Below are 14,212 nucleotides of genomic sequence, written 5' to 3'. Positions count from 1 at the left end.
CCTTTCTCTTGTCGCTTATATGAATGCACAATCATACAACAAGGAATTTGTCATACATTTAGCGAATAAGCATTTTAGAGAACCTATTAGGTCATGACATGGTGCCTGTACAACACATTATTACAAGGAGAGCAATGAACAGTTGCCAGGACAGAAAATACAGAGGGAATCTAAAATTGTGATATTCAAACTTGTTTTGGTTGGATATGAGGTACGCTGAAGTACCAGTATTGCAAGAACCCTAAGAAGAGCTTTCTTCATCTTAATGGGCATTGGCTTTACCATCTTTAAACACACTGTGAATACTATCATTCTATCTGCAATAATAATCAATTAATTTCATTCATTATTAACCAATTTGACAAGGCGCGAACAACTAAAGTTCCTGCGGGTGTGAGACGAGACATTTTGAACTTCCTAAGAAGTAAAGCACTAAACCTAATCTTTTCACAGATGCAGGACATGAAAAACGATTGAGAGAAAAATTAAATGATTGTCCTTGTGCTTTAAAACAATATCACCATGTTGAAGAAGCAACCAAGCAGGATAATACAAAGAAGTATGCAGTCAAGGATACAAGGATACAAACATGATAATATCTTAAATAGAATTCATTGGGTTGTTAACCTTAAAATAATTACAGTAATTATATGAAGATTAACAATATAGTAAAACAAAGACATTAGTACAACATTAGCAATGGTTAAAGCCATGCCGCCCTCAGCGCAAGAAGTTAGGGTTCGGAATCCCAGTATCACCTAGTCAGGGAGTAGCTAAGGATCCATTAGATCTATGGCCATCTCCTCGATCGACTCATCCGATGAATAGGAAACTTAATTGAGGTTAAATGAGGGTACCTGACGAAAGTTTCAAAAATTTTTCTATGATATTCCTTCACAGTGCATACTGTAAACGATAGTACTATGCACTATAAAAGGTTGGTAACAAGAATATAAGGTAAACAGGTGATTAATTAGAAACTTTTATTTTTGAAACTAATTACAACACTACAACCTATAACATGTTTTTAGGACTAAAAGAAGGAATTATTTAAGGACGTAAGAGTAATCCATCACGCCGCCCCCGTCCAACAATGGCCCCTTTCTCTTGTCGCCTTATATGAATGCACAATCATACAACAAGAATTAGTCAATACAATTAGCGAAAATAAGAATGTTTTAGAGAAACCATTTAGGTCATGACTTGTGCCTGTACAACACAATTATAACAAGGGAGAGCAATTGACAGTATGCCAGGCCAGGAAAAACTTGGAATCTAAAATGGTGCAGAGTCAAAACAGTTTTTGTGTGGAAATATGAGTTGACGCTAGAAATGGAACCTGTATGCAGAGACCTTAAGAAGAGCTTTCTTCATCTTAAGGGTAGTGTGGCTTTTACATCTATCAAACACACTGTGAATATATCATTCTATCTGAAATAATATCAATTATTTTCATTCATTATTAACCTATTTGACTAGCTGCGAACACCTAAAGTTAATGCTGGTGTTGAGACTGAGACATTGTTGAACATCCTAAGAAGTAACACTAAACACTAATCTTTTGTTTTTCACAATGCAGACAGAAAAACGATTGAGAGAAAAAAATTAAATGCTGGTCCTTGTCTTAAACCAATAACCACCAATGTTGAGATGCAACAAGCAGAATAACAAAGAAGTAATGCAGTCAGGATATGGATACAAACATGAATAATATCTTATATAGAATTCATTGGTGGTTGTTTCTCCTTAAATAATTCACAGTAATAGAAATAAATACAATTTAGTATAACAAAGAATTTAGTAACAACAATTTGCCTAAAGGTTAAAGCATCCGCCTTCAGCGGCGAAGGTTTAGGGTTCGAATCCCAGTATCACCTAGTCTAGGGAAGTAGCTAAGGATCCATTAGATCTATGCCATCTCCTCGTATCGACACATCTCGAATGATAGGAATGACTTACTTGAAGGGTTAAATGAGGGTACCTGACAAAGTAATCAAAAATTTTTCTATGAAATCCTCATGCATACTGAAAACATGTGAGTACTATCTAACTATAAAAGGTGGGTACAAGGAATATAAGGATACAGGTGATTAATTAGAGACTTTTTTATTTTGAAACTAATTACAAACAAATACAACAAACCTATAACATTTGTTTAAGGACGTAATAGAGGAATATTTAATGAAGTAAGAGGAATCCTCACCCGCCTCACGTCCAACAATGGCCGTTCGCTTGTCGCTTAATATGACTGCCCAATCATACAACAAGGAATTTGAGACAATACAATTAGCGAATAAGATTTTAGAGACAAACAAATTTAGGTCATGACAAAGGTGCCATGAACAACACAATTATAGAAGGAGAGCAAGTGACCAAGTTGCCAGGACAGGAAAATACTGGGAATCTAAAATTGGTGCAGAGTCAAAACAGTTGTTGGATATGAAGGTACGCTGAATGGGTACCCCTGGGGGGGGGGTGGGGGGGGGGGTGGGGGGGGGGGGGGGCCCAGTATTTGCAAGAGACCTAAGAAGAGCTTTCTTCAACTTAAGGGTAGTGGGCTTTTAAATCTTTTTTTTTTTATTTTTTTTTTATCTTAAACCAACACTGGTAATAATTTCATTCTATCTGAAATAATAATCAATTTATTTTTATTCTTATTAACCTATTTGACTAGCGCGAACAACTAAAGTACTGCGGTGTTGAACTGAGACATTGTTGAACTTTCCGTAAGAAGTAAACATAAACACTAATCTTTTCACAATGCAGACAGAAAAACCGAGTGATGAGAAAAATTCAATGATGGTCCTTGTCTTTAAACCAATAACACCAATGTTGAGGTTGCAACCAAGCAGAATAACAAAGAAGGTAATGCATCCAAGATACAAGGATACTAACAGATAATATCGTATATAGAATTCATTTGTGGTTGGTTTATCTTAAATAAATCACGAGTTAATTAAATGAAATTACAATTTGTATAAATACACAGATTTAGCACAACAATTATCCCTATGGTTTTAAGCATCCGCCTCACCAGAAGGTTTAGGGTTTCGAATCCCCGTATCACCTAGTTTTTTCTATGAGTAAGCTAAGGATCCAATAGATCTATGCCATCTCCTCGAATCGAACTGCATCCGAATGATAGAAAACTTAATTTGAGGTAAATGAGGTACTGACTAAAGTTCAAAAATTTTTCCTATGATATCCCTTCAGTGCATACTGTAACATAGTACTAAATCAACTATAAAAAGGTTGGTACAAGAATATAGGATACAGGTGATTAATTTAGAAACTTTTATTTTGAAACTAATTACAACACGACAAAATAACCATAACATTTTTTTGTAGGACGTAAAAGAAGGAATTAATATTAATGAAGAAGAGGAATCCACCCCGCCTCACGTCCAACAATGGCCCTTTCTCTTGTCGCTTATAATTGAATGCACAATCATACAACAAGGAATTGTCAATACAAGTTAGCGAATAAGATTTTAGAGAAACAAATTAGGTCATGACATGGTGCCCGTACATCACAATTATAACAAGAGAGCAATAGACAGGTGCCAGGTCAGGAAAATACCTGGGAATCTAAAATTAGTGCAAGTCAAAACATTTGTTGGATATGAGTTACGCTGAAGGTACCAGTATTGAAAGAGACTTAAAACTTTCTTCATCGTAAGGGTAGTGGGCTTTTACATCTTTAAACACACTGAGAATACTATCAATCTATCTGAAATAAATGATCAATTATATTCATTCATTATTTAACCTATTTTGACTAGCGCGAAACAACTAAATTACTGCGTAGGTTGAGACTAACATGTGAACTCCTAAGAAGTAAATAACAACTAAACACTAACTTTCACAGAAAGCAACAGAAAGGAACGCTTGAGAGAAAAATTTAAATGATGGTCCTGTGTCCTTTAAAACCAATAACACCAATGTTAGGATGCAACCAAGCAGAGGATAACAAAGAAGGTAATGCAGTCAAGTGACAAAAACAAACATGATGAATTCTTATATAGAAGTTCATTTGTGTTGTTATCCTTAAAAAATTCACAGTAATTAAATGAAATTACAATTTAGTATAACAAAGACATTAGTACAACATTAGCCTAATGGGTTAAAGCATCCGCTCTTCACGCAGAAGGTTTAGGGTTTTCGAATATCCCAGTACACCTAGTCTTGGAGTAGCTAAGGATCCATAGATCTATGCCATCTCCCGAGCGACTCATCCGAATGATAGACACCTTAATTGCAGGGTTAAATGAGGTGTACCTGCCGAAAGTTCAAAAATTTTTCTATGATATCCCGTCGTGCATACTGGAAACATAAGTACTATCAACTATAAAAATGTTGGTACAAGATATAAGGATACAGGTATTAATTAAAACTTTAAATTTTGAAACTAATACAACACTACAACCTAAACATTTTTTTAGGACGTAAAAGAAGGAATTAATTAATGACGGAAAGAGGAATCCTCGACCCGCCTCCGTCCAACAATGGCCTTTCGCTTGTCGCTTTATAAATGCACAATCATACAACACGGACTTGTCACTACCATAAGCGAATAAGAATTTTAGAGAAACAAATTTAGGTCATGACATGGTGCCTGTACAACACAATTATAACAAGGAGAGCACTTGACAGTTGCCATGGACAGGAAAATACTGGGGAATCTAAATTGAGCAGAGTCAAAACAGTTTTTGTTGGATATGAGGTAGCCTGAAGGTACCAGTATATGCAAGAGACCTAAGAAGAGCTTTCTTCAATCTTAAGGGTAGTGGGCTTTACATCCTTTAAAAACACACGTGAATACTATCATTCTATCTGAAATAATAATCATATTTTCATTCATTATTATTAACCTATTTGACTGCGCGAACAACTAAAGTTACTGCGGGGTTGAGACTGAGACATGTGTTGAACTTCCTAAGAAGTAACACAACACTAATCTTTTCACAATGAGACAGAAAAACGATTGAGAGATAAATTAAATGATGGTCCTTTGTCTTTAAAACCAATAACACCAATGTTGAGGGATGCAACCAAGCAGAAGATAACAAAGAAGGTAATGCAGTCAATGGATACAAGGATACAAACATGGATGCAGATGATCTTATATAGAATTTCATTTGTGTTTGTTACCTTCAATAAGGTTCACAGGTAATTAAATGAAATTACAATTTTAGTATAAAAAGAAATTTAGTACAACAATGAGTCTAATGGTTTAAAGCATCCGCCTTCAGCGCAGAAGGTTTAGGGTGCGAATCCCAGTATCACCTAGTCTAGGGAGTAGCTAAGGATCGCCTTAGATCTATGCCATCCCCTCGATCGACTCACCGAATGAAATGAACTTAATTGATGGTTAAATGGAGGGGTACCTTACGAAAGTTCAAAAATTTTCTATGGATATCCCTTCATGCATATGTAAACATAGGTACAATCAACAATAAAAGGTTGGGTACAAGAATATAAGATACAGGTGATTTATTAGAAACTTTTATTTTGAAACTAATTACAACACTACTAACCTATAACATTTTTTAGGAACGTAAAAGAAGGAATTAATTAAATGAAGTAAGAGGAACCTCACCCCCCCGCCTCAACGGTCCAACAATGGCCTTTTTCTCATGACGCTTAATGAATGCACAATCACCAACAGGAATGTCAATACAAGTAGCGAATAAGAATTTAGAGAAACAAATTTAGGGTCATGACCTGGTGCCAGTACAACACAATATAACAAGGAGAGCAATTGACAGTGCCAGGACAGTGAAAATACTGTGGAATCTAAAAGAGTGGCAGAGTACAAAACAGTTTTTGTTGGATATGAGTACGCTAAGGTACCAGTATTGCAAAACCTAAAAAGCTTTCTTCATCTTAAGGGTAGTGGCTTTTACATCTTAACACCTGGACTACTAGGATTCAATCTGAAATTAAAATCAATTATTTCATACATTATTTAAGCCTATTTGACTAGCGCGAACAACTAAAGTTACTGAGCGGGTGTTTGAGACTGAGGACATTGATTGAACTCCAAAAAGTAAACAGTTTTTTTGGGGGGGCTCAACACTAATCTTTCACAATGCAGACAGAAAAAACGATTGAGCCAGAAACATTAATGATGGTCCTGTCGTTAAACCAATAACACCAATGTTGAGGGAAGCAACCAAGCAGGAGAAACCAAAGAAGGTAATCAGTCAAGAGGATACCAGGAAACAAACATTATAATATCTTATATAGAATTCATTTGTGGTTGTTATCCTTAAATAATTCACAGTAATTAAATAAATACAATTTAGTATAACAAAGAATTTTACACCAATGAGCCCTCATGGTTAAAGCATCCGCCTCAGCGCAGAAGTTTGGAGGGTTCGAATCCCCAGTATCACCCTAGTCTAGGGAGTAGGCGAAAGATCCATTAATCTATGCCATCGTCCGCGATCGGCTCATCCGATGATAGGAAACTTAATTGAGGTTAAATGCGGGTACCTGACGAAAGTTCAAAAATTTTTTCTATGATATCCCTACATTGGCATACTGTACAACAATAGTACTCCAACTAAAAAAGGTTGGTACAAGAATATAAGGATACCGTGCGTAATTAGAAACTTTTATTTTGAAACAATATACAGACACTACAAACCTATAACATTTTATTAGGACGTAAAAGAAAGGAATTAATTTTATGAAGTAAGAGAATCCTCACCCGCCTCACGTCCAACACTGGCCTTTCTCTTAGTCGCTTATATAATGCACAATCATACAACAAGGAAATGGTCAATACAATTAGTCGAATAAGGATTTAGAGAAACAAATTTCGGTCATGACAGGGTGGCCTGTACAACACAATATACAAGGGAGAGCAATTGACAGTTGCCAGGACAATGAAAATACTGGGGTATATCTAAAATTGTGGCAGAGTCAAACAGTTTTGTTGGATATGAGTAAGCTGAAGACCAGTAATTTGCAAGAGACCTAGAAAGAGCTTTCTTCCACTTAAGGGTAGTGGGCTTTTACAAATCTTTAAACACACTGTGAAATACTATCATTCGATCTGAAATAATAATCAATTATTTTCATTCATTATAACCAATTGACTAGCGCGATCAACTAAAGTTACTGCCGGTGTTGAGACTGAGACATTTTTGAACTCCTAAGAGTAAACACTAAACACCTAATCATTTCACAATGCAGACAGAAACACGATTGAGAGAAAAAATTAAATGGATGGTCCTTTCCTTAAACCAATAACACCAATGTTGAGGATGCAACCAAGCATAGATAACAAAGAAGTAATGCAGTCAAGATACAGGATCAAACATGATAATATCTTATATAGAATTCATTTGTGGGTTGTTTCCGTTAAATAATTCACAGTCATGTAAATGAAATTACATTAGTATAACAAAGAATTTAGACTACAATTAAGCCAATGTTAAAGCATCCGCCTTCAGCGCGAAGGTATTAGGGTTCGAATCCCAGATCACCTAGTCCTAGGGAGTAGCTAAGGATCCCCATTTAGATCTCTGCCATCTCCTCGATCGACCATCCGAATGATAGAAACTTAAATTGAGGGTTAAATGAGGACCTACGAAAGTTCAAAAATTTTTCTATGATATCCATCAGTGCATACTGTAACATAGTACTATCAACTATAAAAGTTGGTACAAGAATTATAAGGCTACAGGTGATTATTAGAGAACAATTATTTGAAACTAATTACAAACACAACAAACCAATAACATATTTTTAGACGTAAAGAGGAATTACTTTAATGAAGTAAGAGGAATCCTCACCCGCCTCAACGTCCACAATGGCTTTCTCTTGTCGCCTTATATGAATGCACAATCCATACAACAAGGAATTGTCAATACAATTAGCGAATAAATGAATTATAGGAGAAACAAATTTAGGTCATGACCCTGGCCTGTACAACAACAATTATAACAAGGATAGCAATTGAACAGTTCCAGGACAGAAATTACTGGGGAACCTAAATTGTGCAAGTCAAACAGTTTTGTTTGGATAGAGGTACGCTGAAGGTTAACCAGTATTTCAGAGACCAAAGAAGAGCTTTCTTCATCGTAAGGGTAGTGGCTTTCATCTTTAAACAACACTGTGAATACTATCATTCTATCTGAAATAATTATCAATTATTTCATTCATTATTAACCTATTTGGACTAGCGCGAACCTAAAGTTACTGGCGGTGTTGAGACTGAGACATTGTTGACTTCCTAAGAAGTATACACTAAAACACTAATCTTTTTTCACAATGCTGACAAAAAACGATTGAGAGAAAAAAATAATGATGGTCCTTGTCTTTAAACCATAACACCAATGTTGAGGATGCAACCAAGGCGAGAGATAACAATAGAAGGGTAATGCAGTCAAGATACAATGTATACAAACATGATAATAGCTTATATAGAATTCATTTGTGGATGTTATCCTCAATAATTACTCACAGTAAGTAAATGAATTCAATTTAGTATTACAAAAGAATTGAGTACAACAATTCTAATGGGTTAAAGCATCCGCCTCAGCGCAGAAGGTTTTAGGGTTCGAATCCCAGTACACCTAGTCCTAGGGAGTAGCTAAGGATCCCTTAGTTCTAGGCCATCTCCTCGATCGACTCATCCGAAGATAGGAAACTTACTTGAGTTAAATGAGGGTACCTGACGAAAGTTCAAAATTTTTCTATGATATCCCTTCATGGCATCTGTAACAAAGTACTATCAACTATAAAAGGTTGGGTACAAGAATATAAGGATACAGTGATTATTAGAACTTTTATTTTGAAACTAATTACAACACTACAAACCTATAACATTTTATTAAGACGAAAAAGAAAGGTATAATTTAATGAAGGTAATAGGAATTCCTCACCCCCTCACGTCCAACAATGGCCTTTCTCTTGTCCGCTTAATGAATGCACAATCATACAAACAGGAATTTCAAACAATTAGCGAATAAGAATGTTAGAGAAACAAATTAGGTTCATGGACAGGTGGCTGTACAACACAATTATACAAGGAGAGCAATTGACCAGTTGCAGGACAGAAAATACGGGGAATCTAAACTTGATGCAGAGTCAAAACAGTTTTGTTGGATATGAGGTACGCAGAAGGTACCGTATTGCAAGAACCTAAGAGAGCTTTCTGTCTTCATCTTAAGGGTAAGGTGGCTTTTACATCTTTAAACCACTGTGAATACTACAATTCTAATCTGAAATAATTAATCAATTATTTTCATTCAATATTAACCTATTTACTTAGCGCGAACAACTAAAGTTACTACTGCGGGTGTCGAGACTGAGACAAAGTTGAACTACCTAAGAAGTAAACACTAAACACTAAATCTTTTCAACAAAGCAGACAAAAAACGATTGAGAGAAAAATGAAATGATGGTCCTTGTCTTTAAAACCAATAACACCAGTGTTGAGAGCAACAAGGGCAGGAGATAACAAAGAAGTAAATGCAGTCAAGATACAAGGAAACAAACATGAAAATGATCTTATTAGAAATTCATTTGTGGTGTAATCCTTAAATAATTCAACAGTAAATTAAATAAATTACAATTTAGTATAACAAAAAATAGTACAACAAATTAGCCGAATGGTTAAAGCATCCGCCTTCGCGCAGAAGGTTTAGGTCGAATCCCAGTCTACACCTAGTCTAGGGAGTAGCTAAGGATTCCATTAAACTATGCCATCTCCTCGATCACTCATCCGAAAGATAGGAAACTATAATTAAGGGTTAAATAGAGGGTACCTGACGAAAGTTCAAATTTTTCTAATGAATTATCCCTACAGAGCATACTGTAAACATGTACTATCAACTATAAAAGTTTGGGTACAAGAATCTAAAAAAAAAAAAAAGAACAGTGATTAATTAGAAATCTTGTATTTTGAAAACTAATTACAACACTACAAACCTATAACATTTTTTTAGGACGAAAAGAAGGAAATAATTTAAATGAAGTAAGAGGAATCCTCTCCCGCCTCACGTCCAACAATGGCCTTTTCTTGTCGCTTAGATGAAATGCCCAATCATACAACAAGGAATTGTCAATACCAAGTTAGCGAATAAGATTTTTAAGAGAAACAAATTTAGGTCATGACATGTGCTGTACAACACAATTATAACAGGAAGCAATTGACAGTTGCCAGACAGGGAAATACTGGGGAAATCTAAAATTGTGTCAGATCTAAACAGTTTTTGTTGATATAGGAACCTGACTGGTACCATTATTGCAAGAGACCTAAGACGAGCTTTCTTTCCATCTTAAGGGTAGTGGGCTTTACTATCTTTTAAAACACACTGTGAATACTATCATTCATCTGAATTAATAATCAATTAGTTTCATTCATTATTAACCAATTTGACTAGCTGCGAACGAACTAAGATTACTGCGGGTGGTGAGACTGAGACATTGTTTAACTTCCAAGCAGTGAAACACTACACTAATCTTTTCAACAAGCAGAACAGAAAAACGATTGAAGAAAAATTAAATGATGGTCCTTGTCTTAAAACCAATAAACACCAATGTTGAGGATGCAACCAAGCAGGAGATAACAAGAGGTACTGCAGACAAGGATACAAGGATACAAACAAGATAATATCTTATATAGAATTCATTTGTGTTTTTATCCTTATATTATTTCACAGTAAATAAATAAATTACAATTTAGTATACCAAAGAATTTAGTACAACAATTAGCCTAATGGATAAAGCATCCGCCTCAGCCAGAGTTAGGGTTCGCATCCAGTGATCACCTATCTAGGGAGTAACAAAGGATCCATTAGATCGATGCCATCTCCTCGATCGACACATACAATGATAGGAAACTAATTGAGGGTTAAATGAGGTAACCTACGAAAGTCAAAAATTTTTCTATATATCCCTGTGCAGGCTGTAAAAAACATAGTACTATCAAACGATAAAAGTTGGGTACAAGAATATAAGGATACAGGGAATTAATTAGAAAAACTTTTGATGTTTGAAACAACTTCCAACCTACAAACCTATAACATTTTTTTAGGACTATAAGAAGGAATTAATTTTAATAAGTAAGAGGAATCCTAACCCCGCCTCCACGCCAACAAAGGCCTTTCTCTTGTCGCTTATATGAAATGCAAACAATCATACAACAAGGAATTGTCATTACATTAGCGAATAAGAATTTAGAAAACAAATTTAGGTCATACATGGTGCCGTACAACCACAATTATAACAAGGAGAGCAATGACAGTTGCCAGGACAGGAAAATACTGGGAATCGAAAATTGTGCAGAGTCAAAACAGTGTTGTTGATATGAGGTAACGCTGAAGGTACCAGTTGCAAGCGACCTAAGAAAGCTTTTCTTTCATCTTAGGTAGTGGCTTTTACATCTTAAAAACACACTGTGAATACTATCAATCTATCCTGAATAATAATCAATTATTTCATTCATTATTAACCTTTTGACTTGCGCGAAACAACAAAGTTACTGCGGGTTTGAGACTGAACATTGGTTGAACTTCCTAGAAGTAAACACTAACTCAATCTTTTCACAATGCAATACAGAATAACGATTGGAAAAAAAATTAAATAGGGTCTTGTACATTAAACATAACCACAAGTTGAGGAATCAACCAAGCAGAATAACAAAGGAAGTAATGCAGTCAAGATACAAGGAACAAACATGATACTACTTATATAGAATTCAGTTGTGTTGTTATATCCTTAATAATTCACAGTAATTAAAGAAATTACAATTTAGTAGAACAAAGAATTTTAGTAAAACAAAAATAGCCTAATGGTTAAAGCATCCCCTTCAGCGCAGAAGGTTTAGGGTTCGAATTCCCATATCACCTAGTCTAGGGGATAGCTAAGGATCCATTAGATCTATTCATCTCCTCGATCGAACTCCATCCGAAAGATAGGAACTTAATTGAGGGTAAAAATGAGGGAACCTGACGAAAGTTCAAAAATTCTTTCTATGATATTCCCTTCAGTGCATACTGTAAACTAATACTAGCAACTATAAAAGGTGGGTAACAAGAATATAAGGTAGCCAGGTGATTAATTAGAAACTTTATTTTGAAACTATTACAACACTACAAACCATAACAATTTTTTAGGACGTAAAAGAAGGAATTAATTTTATGAAGTAAGAGGAAATCCCTCATCCCGCCCTCACGTCCAACAATGGCCTTTCACTGTCCGCTTATTAATGAATGCACAATCAAACAAGCAAGGGAAATGACAATACAATTAAGCGAATAAGAATTTTAGAGAAACAATTTAGGTCAATGACCTGGTGCCTGTAACTACACAATTATAACATTGAAGCAATTGACATATGCCAGGCACAGGAAAATACTGGGGAATCTAAAATTGTGCAAGTCAAAACAGTTTTTGTTTGGATATGAGGTTACGCTGAAGGTACCAGTATTGCAAGAACCTAAGAAGAGCTTTCTTCATCCTGAAGGAGTGGGCTTTTACAATCTTTAAACACACTGGAATACTATCATTCTATCGAAATATTAATCAATTTATTTTCATCATTTTAACCATTTGACTAGCGCGAACAACTAATGTTACTGGCGGGTGTTGAGACTGAGACTTGTTGAACTTCCTAAGAAGGAAACACCTAAAACCACTAATCTTATCATCATGCAGACAGAAAAACGATTGAGAGAAAAATTAAATGATGTCCTTGTCTTTAAACAAGTAACACCACCAATATTAGAAGCAACCAAGCAGGAGATAACAAAGAAGGTAATGCTTCAAGGAAACAAGGATACAAACATGATAATATCTTATATAGAATTCATTTTGTTGGTTGGTTATCCTTAAATTAATTTCACAGTACTTAAATAAATTAACAATTTAGTATAAACAAAATTTAGTAACAACAAGTAAGCCTAATGGTTAAAGCATCCGCCTTCAGCGCAGAAGTTTCGGGGACGAATCCCCATAGCACCTAGTCTAGAGAATCTAAGGATCCCATTAGATCTATGCCATCTCCTCGATCGACTCATCCGAATGATAGGAAACTTAATTGAGGGGATTAAAAAAATTTTAGGGTACCTAACGAAAGTTCAAAATTTTCTATGATATCCCTTCAGTGCATACAGGAAACATAGTAATATCAACTATAAAGGTTGGGTACAAGAATAAAGGATACATGTATTAATGAAAACTTTTATTTTGAAACTATTACAACACTACAAACCTATAAACATTTTTTTAGGACGTAAAAGAAGGAATTAATTTAATGAAGTAAGAGGAATCCTCACCCCCTCACGTCCAACCATGGCCTTTCTCCTTGTCGCTTTATATGACTGCACAATCATACAACAAGGAATTGGTCAATACAATTAGCGAATAAGAATATTAGAGAAACAAATTTAGTCATGACATGGTGCCTGGTACAACACCATTATAACAAGGAGAGCAATGACAGTTGGCCAGACAGGAAAATACTGGGGAATCTAAAATTGTGCAAGTCAAACAGTTTTGTTGTGGATATGAGGTAACTGAAGGTAACCATAATTTGCAAGAGACCTAAGATGAGCTGTCTATCATCTTAAGGGTAGTGGGCGTATTACATCATTTAAACACACTGGTGAAGACTATCATTCTATCTGAAATAATAATTCATTATTTTCATTCTTTATAACCTATTTGACTACGCGAAAACTAACGTTACTGCGGGTGTTGAGACTGAGACATTGGTTGAACTTCCTAAGAAGTAAACACTAAACACTAATCTTTTCACAATGCAGACAGAAAAACGATTGAGAGACAATTAAATGATGGTCCCTTGTCTTTAAACATAACACCAATGGTGTGAGGATGCAAACAAGCAGAATAACAAAGAAGGTAATGCAGTCAAGGATACAATGGATACAAACATGATAATATCTATATAGAAGTCATTGGTGGTTGTTATCCTTAAATAATTTCACAGTAATTAAGATGATTAAATTTAGTATAACAAAGAATTTTGTACAACAACTAGCCTAATGGTTAAATGCATCCGCCTTCAGCGCAGAAGGTTTATAGGTTCGAATCCCAGTATCACCTAACTAGGGAGTAGCTAAGGATCCATTAGATCTATGGCCATCTCCTCGATCGACACATCCGAATATAGGAAACTTAAATGAGGTTAAATGAGGGTTACCTGACGAAAGTTCAAAATTTTCTATGATAT

This window comes from Bolinopsis microptera, chromosome 12 (genome assembly GCF_026151205.1).
Source record: "Bolinopsis microptera isolate Bmic1 chromosome 12, MBARI_Bmic_1.0, whole genome shotgun sequence".
NCBI lineage: Eukaryota > Metazoa > Ctenophora > Tentaculata > Lobata > Bolinopsidae > Bolinopsis > Bolinopsis microptera.
The sequence above is the reverse complement of the archived record's forward strand: the minus strand, read 5'-3'. Positions refer to the sequence as shown.